The sequence below is a fragment of the Vicugna pacos genome, chromosome 1, assembly GCF_048564905.1.
Source record: "Vicugna pacos chromosome 1, VicPac4, whole genome shotgun sequence".
NCBI classification, from domain to species: domain Eukaryota; kingdom Metazoa; phylum Chordata; class Mammalia; order Artiodactyla; family Camelidae; genus Vicugna; species Vicugna pacos.
In genome coordinates, this window is record NC_132987.1 from 123,971,391 (window position 1) to 123,992,440 (window position 21,050).

Here is a 21,050-nt window from a genome sequence, read left to right on the forward strand (position 1 = left end):
TGCTGTGGCACTAGCTCTAAGCCTCCCCTCCGCGTTGCTTTCTCTCTCGCTGAGATCACGGTGTCCGCGGGACATGTCCGCACACAGGGCTGTGCTGCAGCGGCAGCCGCTGGCTGCCTCCTAGACGCACCCTGCGTGTGGGCCGCGGGGCCCCGGCCCCGCCCCTGCTGCAGTTCACCTCGTTGCCAAGGGCCCTCTCAGAAGCCCAGCTTCAGGGGAGGCGGGGCGTTCACGGGGCTGCCCCTGTGGACGTGGACATGGACGTGATCACGGACCTGCTGGCAGACAGGAGCCTCCGAGAGCGTCCTGGGAGGGGCAGGCAGCTGAGGTTAGTGCCCGTGGGGGCGGTCGGGTCTGCCACCCAGGGGTGACCTCATGCTTTTAAGTCAAACAAAGTCATCGGACGTGAAAGTGAGCTTTAAGAAAGCATCCATTTCTGCTTGCCGCGCTCTTTGAGGGAGCGGACTCAGCGTTCTGTGTTGGCTGAGGGACATCCGTGAGCATGGAGACTGACGAGAGCTTCACGGGAGCAGGCGAAGGCCAGGCCAGGGCCGCGGTGCCGGGGACAGGGCTGGGGTGAGGGGCCTGTGGCTGTCCTACCAGGCAGGGTCGGGGTGCAGGGAGGGCAGGCCCACTCGCGCTGCCCTTGAGAGGAGAGCACCATCTGGGGAACTGCGGGGATGTGGGCACAGGGGGCCGGCACTGGCCTGTCTGGCCGCTCCCCGAGGAGGCGAAGGACTTGGGCTGGGCTAGGCCCTTCCTCCTGCTGCTCCTCGGCCTGCCTTGCAGCCGGAGAGAGGCCTCAGGCCGAGTCCAGGGGAGATGGCTCTGGAGGGCCCGGCCTGTTCCCAGGGGCGGGTGAGGCTGGCGGTGCCCGTGCTGCCCCGCATGCCTCTCCCGCACCCCCCGCCCAGCTCCCCGCACCGCTATGGGTCGGCCTCCCTGGGGGCGGGCGCTGCTTGGTCTCTCCGTGCTGAGGGTCACCTGCCAGCCCCCAGGCTGTGGGGAGCAGCCAGGCAGCAGGCGGATGCTGGCCCAGACCCTGGCCCATAAGGTAGGTCTTCAGTGCGGCTCCTCCCCTCCCTCCAGGCCGTGTCTGCACAGGAGGGGCTCCCAGGAGAACCCACCAGTCTCTCCTGAGCCCCTGTGGGGTCTGGGTAGTTCAAGGAGTGTGACCCTTGGTGGGGGGAACATGGGGGCGACCCTACCTTCCTGGAAGGCTCTGTGGGCCCCGCTGTGTGCCTGCGTCCACCAGGCCGGTGCAGGGTTTTTTGTTTTGGTTTTTGTTTTGTTCCTTCATTCAGTTCTTTCTTTTTTTAAAATTGAAGTATAGTTGATTTACAGTGTGCTGTTAGTTTCTGGTGTACAGCATAGTGATCCAGTCATACATATATATTCTTCTTCATTAGAGTTTATTACAAGCTATTGAATATAGTTATCTGTGCTGTACAGTAAGACCTTGTTGTTTATCTGTTTTACATATCGTAGTTTGTATCTGCTAATCCCAAATCCCAATTTTCCCTCCCTGCTTTTCCCCTTTGGTAACCAGAAGTTTGTTTTCTACTAAGTGAAGTAAATCAGACAGAGAAAGACAAATACCATATGATATCACTTCTATGTGGAATCTAAAAAAATGACACAAATGGAATTATTTACAAAACAGAAATAGACTCACAGACGTAGAAAACAAACTTAACTGCCCGGGTTTTGGCACTCAGCCCAGGCTGTGGGTCGAGACGAGTGTTGAGATTATCCAGGCACCGCTGCCGAGGTGAGCGGAGTAGCTCCCATCTGATTCACAGTCGACCTTGGACCAGTTCCCTCAGGTTGAATCCCAGCTTCACCCCATGTCTCCTGAGTGACCTTGACCTGGGGGCACCCTCCTGTGCCCAGAGTTCCCGACATGGCAGTGCCTCTGCAGGGGCTGGTGCGAGCATACAGGGGCTGCTACTCCCACAGCCAGGGCAACCTTGGCAGCTCCTAAGATTCCTTTTCTTAAGAAAAATTAAGGGAAATATTTAGTATGCAGATTTTATGTGCATTGAGTGAGTTGATGAGCATTAGAGCTTTAGACAAGTTTCCAGATGCCAGCTGGAGGTGTGTGTGTTGGTATCTTGTATGTAAAGTGAGACAGGAATGTGTGTGGGAATCCACGTGTGTCCCTCGCACACACACGCCTGCACGCACATGCAGGCACATCTACCCCGCCCCGATCCAGAGGGGCCCTTGCCCCGGGGCGTTCTGCCACCTCTGGGAGCACCCTATGCCTCCCCGCTTCAGGGGACCATCTTAATTACCCCTCTGTCTTCAAGGCCAAGTCTGATGCCAGCCCATCTTGCTGGGGTCTGGGCTGCTGTGGGACCCTGTCAAGCTGGAGGTGGCTGCCCTTGCGGCCAGGCATTTGTGCTCCAGGTGGACGAGCAGTGTGAGCCAATGGCCTCCGTGGGCAGGTGACTGCACATCGGTGACCACTGCAGGGTGGCTGGGGTGCCGTCGGGGAGGGCTGGGGAGCCAGGCTGAGGCCCAGCAGACCCTTCCAGCAGCGGCAGCCAGGTCCTCGGGTTAGCGTGAGCCCTTGGCGGGTGTAAAGCAGGGATCAGATGTGATCAGATGTTTTGTTTTAGAAAAATGATGTTCCTGAAATGAAGTTGGTAGAAACAACAGCTTAAAATATTAGAACAACACAGATGAACAGAGGGAAACGCTCAGGTTAAACCCAAGTCAGCAACTGCATGGAGGAGCTGTGTCCCAGCCACAGGCTCTGCAGAGGCCCTGGGCTCGGGGAGGCTTCTCGGTGTCTGCCATCCCAGGGCCCCAGGGACTCTCACTTCAGGGCTGGTCACCAGGGGCTCCCTCGCCTCCAGCCCAGACACCAGTTCAGCCGGGCATCGTGGGGACTCCCTGGGGGACACTGACCTTCTTCAGAGTGACCAGGATGATGCTTAAGGGTCAGAGAAAATGAAGCAAGTCGTCGGTCCTGAATCAGGGCAGGCGATTCTCCTCCCTCGCAGTCCTGAGTGGGGAAGGCTCGGCGGCGTTCAGTCTGGTCACTGTGCCAAGAGTAATGTTTTCAGCTGGGCGCTGCAGGGGGCCTCGCGGAGACTCTGCTGAGGCACAGGTCATGGGGAACGCTGTTGGGCAGAGGCTAGTTTGCCTTTTAAGTGTGGAAATGCCAAGGGCACCTTTAAGGGACTTTACCCCATTCCCTGCTCCTCGCGGTCCTGACACAGCCGCCCCCTCCCCCCGCCGTTGGAGGCCACCGCAGAGGCGCAGGGCCTCTAGCTGCCCCCAGGGCGCAGGGTCAGGCCACTGGAGTCACTAACGGCTCGTAGACTCAGTTTTCTTCTCCTCAGAAATCGCACTGTGTGCGGGAGGTTGCCTGGTGTCCCTCCAGGTTCCCGTGTGACTGCCTCTGGAGACTGGCCTTCGGAGAGGTCATTAGGGTTGAATGAGATCCTCAGGGTGGGGCCTTATGAGACCAGCAGGAGAACCCAGCACTTTCCCCAGCATGAGGACGGGGCCTCCCTGGGGACCCACCACGCCAGTGCCCTGGGCCCGGAAGTCCAGCCTCCAGAACAGGGAGAGACAGTGTCTGTCCTCAAAGCCGCCCCGTCTGTGGTGGAGTCACGGCTGCCCGAGGTGACCAGGACACCATGTTTCAGGTGTGTGCGTTGTGGGAGAGTGACCGGAGCTGCCCTGAGTGCAGGCCCCATGGTCACAGACCACTTGCTGGTCATCGGAAAGGCCAGAGGGACGGGCAGCTGACTCTTTATACCCTGAAGGCTGGGCTGTTGCCAGGGCTCTGCCAACCAGAGAGAGTCTCTCTGCCCTTCAGGCCTCAGGGCTCATGACCTTGGGGATTGTTTCGAGCTGGTTCTTCTTTTTTTTAACCACATGGGAAGGCCGCCACGCAATCCACCAGAAAAAGAGGAGTTCCCACTGCTGTGCGTCAGGCAGGTGTGCAAATGTGTAAACACACGTCCACCTGCCTACCCGTCATCTATCGTCTGTGCACTCACACACACGTGCATTCACGCTTGTACATGCAATGCAGTGCACACACACAGTCCTCTCTTCTGACCCTAAAAGCAGCTCTCAGGTGGTCATTTTTCTCCTTTTTCTTTATTGAGACATAATTTACATAATATAAAAATAACCATTTAAAAATGTACAGTTCAGTGGCACTGAGCACATGACAGTGTTGTGCAGCCACCATGTCTGTCTGGTTTCCAGACGTGGTCATCACCCCAAAATACAGCCCCGGCCTTATGAGGCAGGTGCCCCCAGCCTAGCCCGGCCCCCCCGCGTCTGCAGCCCCATTTGCCTGTTCTAGACGTTGCATACGAACAGACCCCGCAGCTTGTGGACCTTGTGTCTGGCTCTTTTACTTCGCACTTCTGGGGGTTATTCCACATTGTAGTGGGTTCCAGAACTTCATTCCTTGCAGGTGAAGAATGTCCCATCATGTGGATGGACCAGATGTGCTTCCCCCTCTCTGTCATGGACACGTGGCCTTTCCCTGCCGTTCGCGTGTGCGTGGTGCTGCCGTGAATACTCTTGTACCAGTTTTTGTTTGAACGCCAGTTTTCACTGCTTTGGGACATTTCCTAAGAGTGGACTTGGCGGGTCACGTGGTTGCTACATGTCCCTTTATGGAGGAACTGCCAGCCCGTTTTCCACGGCAGCCTCACCACTCTGCCTCCCTGGAGGGCACCCTCTTGGCCCCATTTTAGTAAACGAAGGACCCAGAGGAACGTGCTCGGGTGACAGAGGCAGGTCTGCGTTGGCTCACTGTATGGAGGACCTGGCCAGGCCCCTGCTCCTGCCCTGGACACGGTCAGTCCCCGGCCCGGCCCCCGCAAGTGGAGCAGTGACACGGGGCGCTGAAGGGGCTCGGGGAGGAGGGCTGTCGGGGCGGGAGGAGGGAAGGGCCTGCCGAGGGTTGAGGGTGAGAGGAGCCCCAGGGAGCGCAGATGAGCCGTCAGGGTTTGGGGTTTTGCGTGACTGTCTGAGGAGGTGCCTGTGCTCTCTGGTCCCGGCTGCTCCCCAGGCTGGCCAGAGCCACGGCCAGTGTCCTTGCCAGGGCATGCCAGCTTCTGTCTGTCGGGCCGCTCCCTGCACCCATGCTGGTGGAACTGCCTTCTCACCGTGTTCAGGGGGAGACCCCTGGGCCATGGCCCTGGCCGAGCCCTGCGGCCAGCGGCCTGTCCCCGGCCATTGCTCTCACCTGTCCCCCGGCCCGTTCCGCTCCTGTTCCGCAGCAGAGCGCCTCACCCCGATGGAGACTTCTGCAGTGGGAGCCTTCACGTTTGGAATGTGGTTACTGACTTCGCTTTTACTTACAACAAGTTGCTGAAGGCGGTTCAGTTTCGCGGTGACAGTCATTAGCAGGGCTCTTGTTACTTAGCATCAGACTGTGGGGCAGAGTCATGGATTCCGATGGGGCAAAGCAGGTACATTTGAAGGGAGATTTATTCACATTTTCTGGTATATCATTATCACCTTCTTGTGTGATAGTTTCCTGGTAATTCAACTTGATTTAGTGAAATATATCAACGTGCCTTTTCTTCCTAAGTTGTGGAGATTTAAATTTGTTCACAAAGGAAACAGTGAAGATGGCTCAGAACACTCCTATTTAATGGACACATTGCCTGAGAAGCTGGGAGTTTTACCTCCTGGGAACTTTCATCGCCTGCCCGGCGGACAGGAGCCGGTGGCAGTGCACCCGGAGGCCCTGAGCCAGACGTGGACCCTCTTCCTGCCGGTGTAGACAGACGTCTGGGGCCACCGCTGCGCCCTGGCCCGTGAGCGCAAACCCGCAGGGGGCAGATGTTGCGGGCTGTTCCGGCAGAGGGGCCGCAGCGGCACCCGGCTCTGGGTGAGGTCCTGCGGGCCTGCGGTCTCCACCCTCCTTCTTGGGGCCCTGTGGGTCCCGGGCCTGTGAGATGCTCTCCCCCGGGGCTCTCCTGCCTTTAGTCTGAGATTTAAATCCAGTGGGGAGGTGTTCCACCTGCTCCTCGGGTGGGGACCGGCCCTCTCACACCTGTGCCTGGAGCGCCTGCTCCCCGTGTGCAGGGCTGGCTGGGAGCCCTCCAGGGAGCCCTCGCTCCCTGTGGGCTGGTCACTCGAATCCTGTAACCTCCTGCCGGGGCGACTGTTGTATCTGCATCACCAGAGAGGGAACTGGCATTTGGATGATTTCAGCAGCTTCTGAAAATGCTGGAACACTCTAGTGCCCGAGGGGCGTGCAGGTGGGCCTGGCGCTGCCCGCCCCGCCCCCGGCTGCAGGGTCTCCTTCAGGCCCCAGCGCCCGACACTCTCGTGCAGGTTGCCCAGACCTCATCTAAAGCACCTGAAGTTCTGTCAGAACGTTGCTTCTCAGTGCTCTCGCTGTCCTTGCTTTTAGAAGGCCGCCGTGAGCTCCTTAAATCTCTTGTTCCATCAGTTTTGTGTTCGTTCTCTCTGAAAGCACATGGCGGGCTGCTGACTGAAACCCCTTGTGTTTCCTTTTCCACACGACTCTGAGCATGTGTTCATCCTCTCCCTCCTGCTGGGCCTTTGTGTTTTCTTTGCATGGCAGAATGTTTTCCATGCCTTCTGTGTCTCTGTTTGCTTGTCCCTGAAGGGGACGTCAGTCAGTCCTGCCTTACCTGCGCCCCAGAGTGTGTGGACATGTTCTGCAAGCCCTTCCTCTGTCGCCTGGGTCCTCTCTTAGGTCCTTGGACTTTGAGCTGGGTGACAGTCCCGTCGGCTAGGCCTCACATGAATTTGGGAGCCAGCAGTCCATAGGCTGTCGGGGGAGGCTCCGTGGCCCCACATTTCTCTGAGGCCAGTGTCTCCTCCCCCTGGCCCCCATGCCCACACTGTTTCCGGAAGGACTTCAGAGGGGCCTCAGAACTCCAGCCCCCATGCTGTCACCTGAGAGCTGGCCGAAGGGCCTCCACGGGTGTGGTCCTGAGTGTTTGTTGTCCTGATTTCTTTGCTGGTCTCATTAGGAATCTGGGAGTGGGAGTGAACGGTGTGGCCGGCCACAGCCTCCCCCGGACCCAGTCCCCCCTCATGTTCAGCTGGGCTTTGCATCGCTGCTCTCATTGTCTGGAACCATGCTTTGGCTTTTGTAACATCACACTTTTCCCATGTTCATGCTCAGCGGATGATCCCGTTTGAGGCCAGGTGGACGGGCTAACCAGTCATTCCACACAGGGTCCCCCAGGTGACGTGTTCAGTGACCTCACTGACTTTTATTTGAAGCACGCGGCGGGGCGGGTGTTCACTAAAGACGCCGAGAGCTGGGCTGCCTGTGACTCACCGTGGAGGCTGGTGGGTGGCGGGAGCGCGACAGGTGTGCGCACGTCCTGAGCCGCGTGTTGTCCCAAGCCGGGGTGGTGCAGTGTCACTGGGCAGTGAGGCTGTGAGAACAGCACTGTGGTGCAGCACCCCTGCCCTGCTGCTGCCGGGAGAGGCCGCCTCACCAGGTCCCATGACGCCTTCTTGTCCACGAGCCCCGAGCTTGTGGCCCTGACCCTGGAGAGAGTGGCACGGAGGGTGGGGGGGCAGGCCTGAGATTGGGGAGCTGTGTCACAATGTGTCTCTGGGGCTGCATGTGGCATCCCCAGAACCCGGGGTGGGGGCTGAGGGTTCCAGGGTGGGCTCAGGAGGGAAAGCTCTGTGGGGATCTCAGCAACAGATCCTGAGAGGCTCTGTCAGCTGGGCCCCAGGGGCCGGGTGGATGGCCCCCCACCAGAAATGATATAGGAACATGGCCAAGTGTCGGGGGGCCCAGGGGACGCTCCAGATTGCATTCAGTTCCGAGGTCCTGGAATCACAGGAGATATATTTTAGATGGCAGATTCAGCTATATTCATGTCACCAGACCGGAGACCTGGGCAGGTTGCCCCCGAATCCCCATCCTACCCTTCCCTTGGCTTCATAGCAGGCTTGGACACTTTTGTTTAAGGAATGGTTTTTTTTTTTTTTTAAGATCTGCATTAGTTTCCAAATATTAGCTAAATCAAGACAGATGCAAACCCTAGATATTGGAGCAACCAAGCCTTCCTCTAGGCCAAAATGACCTGATTTTCTTATTTTTTCTAGATATGGAAAAGATCATATTTTCCCTTACATTCCTTTGGGATACACAGTTTTCCCAGTGAATTTCTGCTTTTGTCTGACACCCATCACCCATGCCCTGAAAACCTTGTGCTTCCTCATCTCTGTTTTCCCAGAAGTTGCTGCTGAAGACAGAGCAGGGGTCCTCTGCTAACTTCACCTCATAGAGGTGAACCCCTGGGAGTTAAAAACACTCCCTCTCCCTCTAAGCTTCTTATCTGGGACCAGCTGTGCAGGAGATGGAGCGATGGGGGTGGCGTCGTTGGGAAGAGGGTTTAATTACCAGCAGGCTCGCAGCTGAAGTGCGCGCAGAACATCTGTGGCGGAGCCGGTCTGAGCTGTGACATACGTCCGAGTGACTTCAGATCACACCACGTGTGCTCTCCGACCGCGGCGGAAGCACTTGAGAAATCAGGAATAGGATGGGGTCTGGAAATGCTCAAATACCTGCATGTTAGACAGCACACTTCTAAACAACCCCTGTGTCAAGAAGAGACCCCCAGAGAAATGAGTGCCTGGGGATGAGGACACAACATATCCCGATATTTGGGGAGCAGCTAAAGCAGCGCTTAAAGGAAACTTCAAGTACTGAAGACTGACCAGTAATGAATAGTCTCAAGTTAGCGTCTTGAGATTCCCCCTTAAAGAACCAGAAGAACATCAAATTAAAGTAAGCCGAATAAGGGAAATAGTAAGAATCAAAACAGAAATTAATGGAGCATAAGCCAGAAACAACAATAGAGAAAATCAGTGAAAGCAAATGGTGGTTCTTTGTGAAAATCAACTTAACCTCTGGCCAGACGTAGGAAAAAGTGGATATACCGTGGTCAACTCTATGCCAACACATTAAATCACTTAGATAAAATGTACACAGGTTTTGAAAGACAATACCAAAGCTAACTCAAGTAGAGGCTATTTACCCTAATTCTCCTATATGTATTTAAAAATTAAATTTTTATTGTAAATCTCTGCCCAGGAAAAGCCCCAAGCCCAAACGGCTTTACTAGTGCATTTTTATCAAATATTTAAGGAAGAAATAGTGCTAAGTGTGCTTTCTCTTCCAGAAGATCGAAAAGGAGGGAATAGAAGGATCATTCCGATTCCTTCTATGATCATCAGAATGATCCTAAATCATTCTGAGTCCAGTATTGCGCTGATCGTTAAACTGTTACCAAGTCCAAACTCGTTCTGCTCACCGCATGACAGACCAATAAATCGGGAGACAAGTTGTTGGGGCAAGGAGCGGCGACTTTATTTGGAAAGCCGGCAGACTGAGAGGATGGCAGACTAATGCCTTGGAGAACCATCCTCCCCATGTCAGAATACAGGCTCCTTTTATACAGAAACGGAGGAGCGGGTGTGGTTGGTTGTTGCAGACTTCTTGGTGTAGGAGTTCTTTGTTCTTGCAGCCGTCCATGTGGGTCAGGTCATGGTGCTCCTGCAAAACCTCCAACAAAACAAATGTTATTCTCTATTCTGAAACTTGTTATCTTTATGTGAGTGCAGAGCTAGCAAGACTAAGCCTAGAAAACAGGACACACGGTTAAAGCCCAAGGAACAGATCTCATATGGAGTCAGATTTGTTCTTGTCTATTACAAAACCAGGCAAAGGCATTAGAAGAGAGGCTGGAGGCAAAATTGGAGGCAAAAATTCCTCATGAACATACATGGACAAAATTTCAGCAAATTGAATGCAGTGTATTGTAAAAGTAATTGAGGTTTATTCCAGAAATTCAGAGTACCTTTTGTGTTCTAAAAGTAATTGACATAACTCATCATATTAACAGAGTAAAAGCAAAAAACAGTGTCCTCTCAGTATATGCGGTACAAGTGTTTCATAACATTCAGCACCCATTCTGGATAAAACCTTTCAGGACACTAGTAGCAGGGACGCTTCCAATGAAGGACATCTGTGACAGAGCCAGAGCTGGCACTGTGGTCGTCAAGGCGAGACCCTGGGCATCCCCACAGGCAAGAGTGCAGCAAGGACACGTGCTCTCACCTCTCCTGCTAAACTCTTTCCAGAGGTTCTAGCAAGTTCACTGAGAAATAAAAGGCGTTGAAAGTGGAAAGAAGTAAAACGATCTGTACTCTCAGCCAGCGTGTCTGTCTGTGTAAGACACCCTACAGCATCGAAAAGGGGCTTCAGGAAGAACTGAGCTCAGTGAGGTGACAGGATACAGGGTATGAAAATCAGCTGTATTTCTCTATTCTGTCAACCAATGATTAGAAATGGAAAAAATGCTATTTTCAATAGCAAAACATTGCTGAAAGGAATTGTTGGGTGGAGAGATACACCGCCGCTCGTGGTTCTGAAGACTCAGTCTGGTTAAGATGTTAGATCTCCACAAGTTGGTCCATGGATTCAGTGGACTCTCAAGCAGAATTCCAACTGGGTGTTTTGGTAGAAATTTGACGACTTATTACTTGGTTTCATGGTTTATTATAAGCTACAGTAATTAAGACAATGTGGTATTGGTGTTAAGACAGACAAGCAGATCAGTGGATTGGAACAGAGAGTTCAGAAATAGACTTACACAGGGGTGGTCAGTTAGTTTTCAACAACAGTGCTAAGGCACAACTTAGTGGGAAAAGGGCTAGTTTTTTTGAAAACATGATGCTGGAATAATTATACATTCAGATGCAAGAAAAAAGACCTTTGATTCATATCTCCCATCATGTATAAAAATTAAAGTAGATCAGAAGTCTAAAATTCAACTCTATGAAATGTCAAGGACAATACGGGAGATATTTTTTGTGACCTTGCATTAGGCAAAGTTTTCTTAGTTATAACATTAAAAGCGTTTCCATAAACAAGTTCCTAACTTGGAATTAAGTGAAACATTTTCAAAATTTTCTGCTCTCCAAAAGACATTGTTAAGAGAATGGAAAGACAAGTCACAGACTGCGAGAAAACATTTGCAAATCTCACGTATCTGGAAAGTGTAAGAGACTCCTAGAATGTAATACTGAGGGAAAAAAAAATCTGATTACAAGTGACCAAAAGTCCACTTCGCCAAAGAAAATATGTGGATGGCAGATAAGTACATGAACAGAAGTCCAGCATCGTTGCTCATTAGCATATGCAAATTCAGTCCACGGTGAGCTACCACCTGGTATGACCCCGCATGCTGGGCATTGGCAAAGTTGGAGAACATCTCATACTGCTTGTGAGAATGTAAGATAGCACATTTACTTTGGAAAGCATTTTGGCAATTAAGCCAAAAAGCTAATTCAATATACGTCCACTAGCCATTCCACTATTAAGTGTCTACCCAGGAGTGATGAAAGCATGTGTCCATACAAAGCTCTGAACAGGAACATTGCAGAAATTTGTCTTTAATAGCTAAAATAATAAAATACTGGAAACGTCCATCCATCAATGAATGAATACGCAGTGACACTGGTATATGATCACACAGTGACATTGGGACTGGCAAAAGAATTATGCTAAGTAAAAGTAGTCAGACCAGTGGGAATGCAGTTTGGTGCAGTCACTGTGGAAAACAGTATGGAGATTCCTCAGAAGACTAGGAATAGACCTACCATATGACCCAGGAATCCCGCTCCTGGGCATGTATCCAGAAGGAACCCAACTTCAAAAAGACACTTGCACTCCAATGGTCATAGCAGCACTATTTACAATAGCCAAGACATGGAAACAGCCTAAATGTCCATCAACAGATGACTGGATAAAGAAGCTGTGGTGTATTTATACAATGGAATACTATTCAGCCATAAAAATGACATTACGCCATTTGCAGCAACATGGTTGTCCCTGGAGAACGTCATTCTAAGTGAAGTAAGCCAGAAAGAGAAAGAAAAATACCATATGAGATCGCTCATACGTGGAATCTAAAAAAAAGAATATAAATACGAATAACCTTGAATAGGTGATTTTATTCTCTCTGGACCTCTGTCTTCGCACCTCCAAATAAGAAGTTCAGATTAACTGATGCATGCTCAAAGATCTCTTCCAGTTTTAAAATTCTCTGAGTTTATGATTCTGTAGACTGTTTCTTAATGGCTCACTTTCAGAAATAAGAAGATGGGCTTGTGGACAAGTCTTTTGGCCTGAGTGACTGGAAGGTGTTTAAAGGTTTCCTTGCTCCTTATCCTTGCCAGCACTTGGCAGGGTGTTGCCAGACTGTTTTATTTTAGGCAGTGTGGGAGCACGTGTTTATTTACACCTATTTTTGGTTTTAATTTGCATCTCTGATTACTGTGAGACTGGGTACCTCTTCATGTGCTGACTGGCCGTTCGGACCTCTTCTTTTGTGAAGTGCTTTTCTCCTTTCACCCATCTTTCTGTGTATGTCGACATTTGTAAGGGAGAGCTGTCAGGCTGGCCCCAGATGTCTCCACAGCAATTTTCATGCTAGATAAAAGGGTAGCAAAGTGCACAAAAGCTTTAGGAAAGAAAGAAATTTCTCAATAGTCCACTTTCAAATGTGAGGACCCGGGGAAGATGATGCTTACGGGCCGTCGGTGGAAGAGCTCCTTGAAGTGGAGCGAGCGCCTGGAGTGCCACAGGGTGAGGGTGGCGGGTCAGAGAGAGGCTGGCGGGGACCCTCATGCACAGTGCTCAGGGGGCATGGAGAGCAGGACTCCCGTGTTGCAGACTTTCCAGGGGCAGCAGCGGGACTCACAGCAGCTGGGGGCAGAGGGTGAGCACCCCGAGGGGCAGAGGGCTGCCAGCAGCACGCTTCCTGCTCCTCAATGCGGAGGAATTTGGGAACATTGCTCAGAGACTAACAGCAGAAGAGCCAGAAATAGCTAGACAGGGACTCGCTATGGGCGGTGGGGTGTAAATGTGGTCCCTCCTGAGTCATCCGCGGTGAGTCATCACCCGTTCTGCTCTGGGGACAGAGGCTGCGAGCAGGCCTCCCCGCCCCCCCCACAAAGGACAGATGGTCAGGAGACATAAAGAAGAGAAGAGCTCAGCCGATGATGTTCGCAGTTTTAAAGCCTCAAACAGTGAAGCTGATGGGGTGACATTTCCGTCTCTCAGTTTGTCAGAGGTCAGAGCATCCGAGAGGGAATTGTGCAGGCAGTGGCCGGAGAGAGAGCCCTGTGAATCTGAGGGGGTGGAGTTTGCAGAGCGCTGTGTGGGGAAGAGTTTGGTTAATTTCTCTGAGATTGAAGGTGTTCAGTGTTGCCCATCGTCTGCCGAGGTGCCTCTGAGTGTGAGTTCGAGCGGCTTCAAACAGAGATTCACTCAGAGTTCTCAGGTGTATTGATGGGAGAGAAGGCCACACCTGCTGCGGACCGAGACCACGTTTTCCTTCCTCATGCAACAGAACCTCCGTGGTGGGCCTCGGGGGCTGCTGACAGTAACCGTGGGCTCAGAAAGAGTATGAGAGAGCCTTATTTTTCACCGTTTGCTTAAGTTTTTACTCGTTATACCTAAGTATAGTTTTAAAAAAGTTTTTACTGAAGTGTAGTTGATTTACAATGTCAGTTTCGGGTGTACAGCAAAGGGATTCAGTTATACATACACACACATAGATACTTTTTCTTTTCCATTACGTGTTATGACAGGAAATTGAATATAGCTCCCTGTGCTCTAGAGTAGGTCCTTGTTTATCTATTTTGCCGATAGTTGTGTGTGTCTGTTAATCCCCAATCCCTAATTTATCCCTCTGTACTTTTGAAGAGTTATGAAAACCGCCTAAGACCAAGAAGAGTTTTAATAATTACTGTTAATAAAAGAATTTGCTATGGAGCCAAACTCGGGTCCACTTGCCCCCGTGCAGTGAAGCCAACCTACCGATCCCAGGTGGTGGTGGAGGAAAGCACAGTGTTTACTGCAGGCGCCCAGCGAGGAGAATGGGCAGCTAGTGCTCAAAAGGCCCGAACTCCCGAAGGCTTTCAGGGGGAGGTTTTTAAAGACAGGGTGGGGGTGGGGTGGGGCGGCTATGGTGCATGATCAGCTCGTGGACATCCTTCTGACTGGCGGGTGGTGAGGTCCTCAGGAGTCAGCATCATCCCCCTTCTGGGTCCAGCTGGTCTGGGGTCTGCGTGCCGGGGGGCAGCGTGCAGTCAGCTTCCTCCACCTGGCAGGGGCTTCAGTAGCTGCAAAACAGCCCGAAGGAGGTCATGGCTCAGAATATTCTCTCTAGCCCTGGAGGAGGAACTGAAGTCCTTGACTTTGTCTGATGGTTAAACTCTTGGTATCTTGTCTTGCTTGATGGTTTTCCTTTCTGCATTTTCTCACTTCTCTGATTAAGTGTATTCTTTGATGCTCAGGAAATCCTCGGAGACTAAAGGTTTTCTACAGACAAGAGGTGGGCAGAGGACATGAGGGAGGGTCTGTCCTGGGAAGGCCTCACAGGGTCCTGTTTGGTTACAGACCTACACACATTGCCAGATCAAGCTCATCGCATGCTGATATTACGTATTACTTAGTAACTGAAACCTGAAACATGACGTGGCATGTATTTCTGTGATAGCAATTGCTGACGGATGCAAACCGAGTTTCCAGTGTACAGGGTGCTCTGTGGACCCCACGAGTGAGAGAGACCTCGTGGTGCTGAGTTCATCGGGTAACGTGACGCTTTTCCCTTGCTTTTTGGTAGATGGCCAGCGTCCTCACCCTCGGGGGAAGCAGGTGGGCTGGCAGTACAGGCGTCCCCAGGCCGGGAGAAGGAGACAGTCCCAGGTACTCTCGTCCACCCCTGCTGGTGATCTCCCCGCCCGGCCCCATCCTGTTCCGACAGTGACTCACCTGTGCCCCTGCCTCTCCCGGCCTGCCTTGCCACCTGTGCCCTGCCTGCGCCCAACCTCAGTGCCTGTCAGTTGCCCCACCTCAGCCTGGAGCTCCACCCTCCCTGCTCCCACCCGACTCGGGCCAGTCCTCACTTCTGGTTGTCCCTCTGCTTGAACACTTCTTTGAAGGTTCCTAACCCTGAATTGCACCCCGACTCCCATTAACTTCGCTCAGCCGCCGGGTGCGTGGAGAAGGCCCCCAACAGGGCCGAGCCGCCACCTGCTGCTGTCCTCTGCCGCTCAGATGCAGACCCGCTTCTTGTCTGCTCGTTTCCTCTAACAGGTTGATTTTTAGTGGGAGGAGAAGGAACGGCCTTCTTGCAGCAGAACAGTCTGGAGTGTGGCGACTGTCACTCTTCGTCCACGCAGAAAATTAACTCTTTTTCTGGCCGTGGGCGCGTCTCTTCACGTTAGAAACGTAGCAGAGGCGATGAGCAGCTTCAGGATCAGAACTGACTTTAGGAATGACGTTTAATAAGGCCAGAAGGGTCGCTATCCCAGAGTCGACAGAGTCCCTTAGCAGACAGACCAAACTGTGCTCTGCGCCAGGTCTGGTTCTGGGCTGGGTCAGATCCACCAGCAACACAGGGACAGGCTCTGTCCCCAGAGACACATCAGAGGTAGACGGCGCGCTGAGTCCGCAGGTGATGGGCTCAGAGAGGGGAGGGCAGAGCAGGAGCGAGGGGGTGCGTGTGTGCATGTGTGTGCGTGTGCCTGTTCGTGCATCTGCGTGTGTACGTGAATGTGTACATGGTGGAGCGGGCTGGGAGGGCTACGGACGGGAGTCCAGGCTGAGGGGCGGGGAGGACAGCATGTCCCCAGCGCTCGAGTTGGGGTCGGAGTGGCTGGCCTTGGACACGTAAAGGTGAGACACAGGGACATGCGGGCAGCTGTAGAGGACACAGCTGGACAGGTGGGACTGGGGCCCGGGAGAGAGGGCCCACTGGACGTGTGGACTTGTGCCAGTTTCACGCAGGGAGCACGGGTGCCACCAAGGGGGCGACAGTGAGAGGAGAGAAGCAGGGACGGGCCGGCAGGAATGCATGTCGTGGTGGGGTCTGAGCTGGAGGACAGCCTTGTGGGCAGGCTGACTCCATCTCACTGTCATGGGAGGGGGAGAGCTGGGCTTCCTGTGGGTCATCGGTGGTGGGTGTATGTGGGAGAGGGAGCAGGGGCCAGGCAGGGGCAGTGAAGCCGGGGCTTTGACAAGTGAGCCTCAGAGGGAGGAGGGTCTGAGGGGAAGGGCTGGGGGTCGCGGGGGGCGGGTTACTGATGAGCGGAAACAGCCCTGGTTTCTGTGTTGGGAGGCAGGCGACTGGTTGGCCTTGGGGTGGACGAGCTGAGACGGTGGGTTGTCCCAGGAGGCTGTGGGTGGGGACCAGGAGTTTGAAGACAGAAGTCGATGTGAAATGTATGTTGTCCTCATAAACTGTGTTCAGCCGTTTTTGACACATGGTCAAAGATAATTTCATATGGTTTAACTTAGAGTTGAACTTCTCATAGCTTGTAAGATTTGTGCAGGAATATTTGGGAGACCGGGAGCCTGGCTGAGCTGGGAAGAGCAGCGTGAGGGCTGGTGTCGTGTGGCCTGCTCGCTGTCTGTGGGGGAGTGGAAGCGGCTTGTGTGGCCCTCGTGCTGTGCAGCTCCCTGGGAGAGGTGTGCAGTCGAAGGGCTGTGGCTTTTCCGAGCACGGCCGAGGCAGCAAGTGAGGACAGAGGGAGCAGAGCACAGTGGAGAGGGCGGTGATGGTGACTCTGAAGAGGAGCGGGGACTGGCAGGCTTCCTGGAGGAGGGACCGTGGCCGGGGACACGGCAGACGGCAGGGCTGATGACACTCTCTTCAAGGTGGGAGCAGCTGTGAGCGAATCTCTATCAAAGCAGAATACAACTTAGAAAATATTTAAAAATACAACTGCCTTTTCAAGTTAAAGAACAATACTTGGTTTCCATGGTAACTGCCACCCGTTTAACTAGGGCAAGTGTTATGTGGTGACACAGGGTAATTACAGACAACAGGGAAATTGCAGGGTAAGTCTTAAATAAATACAGAGTGGCTGCGTGGTTAGGTTCTGCTCCTGGGAGCAGGAGGTGAGGGTTTCCGGCCGTCTGCTGCAGAGCCATGCCCTCCTCCCCTCAGGCAAGGTGTCCCCAAGCCCTGGGGCCTGCGCCTCTGCGGGGGCCTCTCCCGGCCGGGCTGGGAGCCAGCGGAGGCCGCGCGTGGGCCCCAGGCCCTGGCTGTAGAGACTGATTTATCAGCCAGAGCTTAAGGAGGAGGTTTCTGTCCGTCAGCTGGCTATGGAGGAGACCCTACATGGGGGAGAGAAAGACCGTCAGGTCCGTCCACAAACCAGCCTCCTGCAGATCGGACAGGGTGGTTACCTGAGAACACTCATCTGCTGTCACCTGTACCGGAAGGTCCCCAAAGACGGAAGCTTTAAGAAAGCAGCCATGGTGGACATTCACGACGTCCGAGGAGACGGGAGTGACTGCGGTCAGAGGACCAGGCCTTTGGTTAATGTTAAGAGAGAGACTCACATAATGCTTATGGAGTTGCAGTACTGCAGAAGACACACAAGGCAGGCTTCTGTGGATACGTGTGAGAATTCGGACACTCAGCTCAGAGCCAGGATCCCCGGCAAGCAAGCCAGGGTTCTCAAAAGCAGAAGTGGGGGTGGAGCCAAGAGCTGCACTCGAGGAGAACCGAACAGCAGGAGGGAGAGGTGCCGAGTGCAACCACAGGGTTAGCACCGCGAGGGAGGAGCAGGCCCAACAGAGGACACTGCGTCTTCAAAAGCAGCAACCAAGGGCTGTGGGGAAAAGTGACCAGAACGAAGCAATCAGGGTGGCTTAAACTGCAGAACAGCCAGAAATGAAGACGGAATCTGATTGAACAAATGAACCAAGGATTATTCTAGAATGCAGGCCTACGGGGCCCTGAGCTGTTCCAGAACGCAGGTCTCAGGGACAGAGAAGTGGGGCGGGTAAGAGAAAAGGGTGAGACCAAAGCAAGTTTGAAGAGCACCATTGTCTGTTGGGGGGTCTGAGAAGCAGAGCAGAGGGGCTGGAGGGACAGTGCACACCCTGGAGGGACCTTCTCAGAGCAAAGAGCAGAGGGGCTGGAGGGACAGTGCACACCCTGGAGGGACCTTCTCAGAGCGCAGAGCAGAGGGGCTGGAGGGACAGTGCACACCCTGGAGGGACCTTCTCAGAGCGCAGAGCAGAGGGGCTGGAGGGACAGTGCACACCCTGGAGGGACCTTCTCAGAGCGCAGAGCGTGTTGGGGGTTGAAGGTTGAGCAAGGGGGGTGAGAAACCACGACGGCCGGGACCACGCTGGGAAGCACCCGAGAGAACCCGTGAAGTGGTCAGCAGGAGGGACAGGGGTCTGGATGTCAGCTGATAACAAATTTCTCCTGACAAATGCGTATTTTAGAATTACCTGAACCAGTATCTTCCAAGTGCTTGGGGGGAAATGATTCCAACGTGGAATTTGAGACACAGCCAGAATTCAAATCCAAGGGCAAAGGCCAGGTGCTTTCAGACAATAGAGGACTCACCCCGAAGACTCCGGCGAAATGAAGACAGAGCCATCGGCACAGGAGGGCGTGTCTAGGTCCACTGATGACAGCGGGAAGCACCGGTAGAGCGTGTCGCTGGCTCTGATTAATTGCTGCTGCGTTCGGTGTGCAAATTAAAGTAACAGTTGAAAACATCTTATGTATACGATTGACATAGTGATGAGGGGGAGAACGACAGCTCCTTCTTCTGGGGGATATGTAGGTGCCGCTTGAGCCCGTAGTGCATAAATGTGCATTTAAACACATTAACCGTTTACAAGGAGCCACCAGTCACAGGCACAGATTGCACAGCCTCAGATCTTGTAGAGGAAAAACTCTGGAACAAAGAAAGTCTGATTAAGTCATCAAAGGGTACAATAGAAGGAAAAAATTAGAAATCAAAGAAAATGTGTAAAGCAAGACATCACATCATGTAGGGATTAGTTCAAATGTACGTGAAATTTCTCTATAAAGAGGCAAAACTCGATTGTCTTCAGAATGACACAGAAACAGAAAACGCATTAATGGGAAGGACACTAAGGAAACGCGAACCACAGGGCAGCAGCCTCGCAGCGTTGTTTTCAAGGAAAAGATAAAAAGCACTAAATGGGACAAAGGCACTTCGTTTTGTAGGTCACGTGCCTCTGAGAAGACATGACATTTGTGGACTTCCACGTTGAGTTACACAGGAAGGAAAAGCTTCTACGGGCAGGAAACAGGGAGACCCAGCATCCTAATGGGAAACTTTAAGTGAAAAATCAGGACGACTGAATTCTCTTGCTTGTGAAGAATCTGAGTAGCATTCTTAACAAACTCTGTGACAGGTGCAGAATGTGCTCTCCTACTTTCCTTCTTTCCTTCCCTCCTTCCTTTCTTTTTTTCAAATGCACCAGGATCACTCAGATATATTTACCATGTGTTTGATTTTAAAGAAAATCTAATTTTTCAACGGTAGAAGTCATTAAGTACAATAAAGATGGAAGTCAACCACAAGATGTAACCGAAATAACCCAGACTTATCCCTGGAGATTTGGAGATGCTTTTACATAAAAAGAATAAACTGTATAAAAAATAATGAAAATGAGGTAACATGGCACATCAAAACATGGGCGAGGCCGTCAAACAACTCTCGGGAAAATGCTGGAAAACCGGAAACACTTAAAATAAGTGGAGCAACCCTATAGAGAAAGATTTACAAAATGGTTCAAGACACAGTATGAAAAATGAATGAAGGTGACGGCAGAGATGAACACAGCAGAACACAAAAACTTGGTGTCGGTGCAATAATTTCTGGCAAAGGACTGTAAAATACTCAAACAACTTTGCTCAAGGAGGGAAAGGCGAAATGGTAGAACTCGGGTAACAGAAGTAGCTGGAGCTACAGATGTGGGACTGTTTGCAGCCCCATGCAAAGGAAGTGGGAAATCTGGGGGAGATGAATAATCTGCTAGACAAATGGAAATTGACAGAATTGCCTCGACGTGACGTGGAAAGTCTGGATCAACATGGAAAGGGCTGAGACGGGGCTCGGGGGTCTGCACTCCCCTGCCATGGTGGCTGCTTCTCTACCGGCACCTTCCAGCACATCCCAAAGAAAATATAGTTTTTAAGGTAGGCAGACTGTTTTAGGGAACAGAAAGAAGCCAGAGTTCCCCAATCATTTTATGAGGTCAGCAGCATGATGATGTAAAAATCATGCAGGTACTATTAAAATAGCCTACAAGTAACTTTGCCTTCTGGGGACAGAGGTGCGAACCCTAAACCGCACGCTGGCAGACTGAACCCAGCAGCGCGTTCAGCACTAAACACGCTTGTCGGCTCAGCGGAGTTCTGCGGAGCTGCGGTTGGGAGAGGTGCCAGGCCCCGCCTCCCGCCTTGTCTCCGCTCGCTCGTGCCTGTGTGTCTGGTCTTGGCGCGTCCTCCCTGTGCCTCGCCCTTCCTGAGTCTCTCTCGGTGCTTTATTTTCTTTCTGACTTTCCACAAGGTTCACTTTCATCCATTTCCCCTTGTGTTTCTTCAGTCTTGTTGTGTCTTCTAACTTCATCTTGATTTTTTTGGCATATTTTTCTTTCATTCCCTATTCTTTCCTGAGCTATGTGACTTAATTTTTGAGTTCTCTGATTCTGATTTATATGTTTCATCTCTTGCATCATTATCTTAATGCCTTTAATCAGTTTAAAGATACTGGATGAGAGTCTTTCCATTGTGTCAGCCTGGCTCTGCGGTGCCGGGTGTGTGCTTGTTGTCGGTAAGGGTGTTACTTTGTTTCTTGCTTTCTTTTGCCTTGTGTGGATTTGGCTTCACGTGAAATTCGTTTTCCTGACCTTCGTAGAAGGGAGGTGTTACTTCCAGTAGCATTCCTAATTTCACGGCTCTAGAGCGCCCTCTGCTGCCACTTTTATGAAGGTAGACTTCGAGGGCTCACGCAGTTCGGGTCTGTCTGTGGCGGGGCTGGTGAGTGGGTGGCCAGGGAGTTAGGTGCGAAGTGCTCTGGTTTCGATCAGTGTACTTTGTCTACCAGGTGTCCTTGCTTTTGGAAAGCCCACTCTGAAGTACTGGGGGTCGAGGAGTGCATCTGCTGACCTCGCTCAGATGGTGTGGACCGGCAGGGACAGT

At 52.4% G+C, this 21,050-nt stretch overlaps 1 protein-coding gene across 6 annotated transcripts in view; it reads left to right on the forward strand.

The window, feature by feature from the left end:
- PCBP3 (poly(rC) binding protein 3) overlaps window positions 1-21,050 on the forward strand; it is a 193,883-nt gene that overhangs the window by 99,316 nt on the left and 73,517 nt on the right. The window contains exon 1 of one of the 6 annotated variants that reach the window (XM_072970493.1): window positions 17,843-17,859. The exons of the other annotated variants lie outside the window; for them this stretch is intronic. The gene's annotated coding sequence lies outside the window, so the exon portion shown is untranslated. Of the gene's footprint in view, window positions 1-17,842; window positions 17,860-21,050 lie in introns of those variants that run through there. 6 annotated transcript variants of the gene reach the window in all.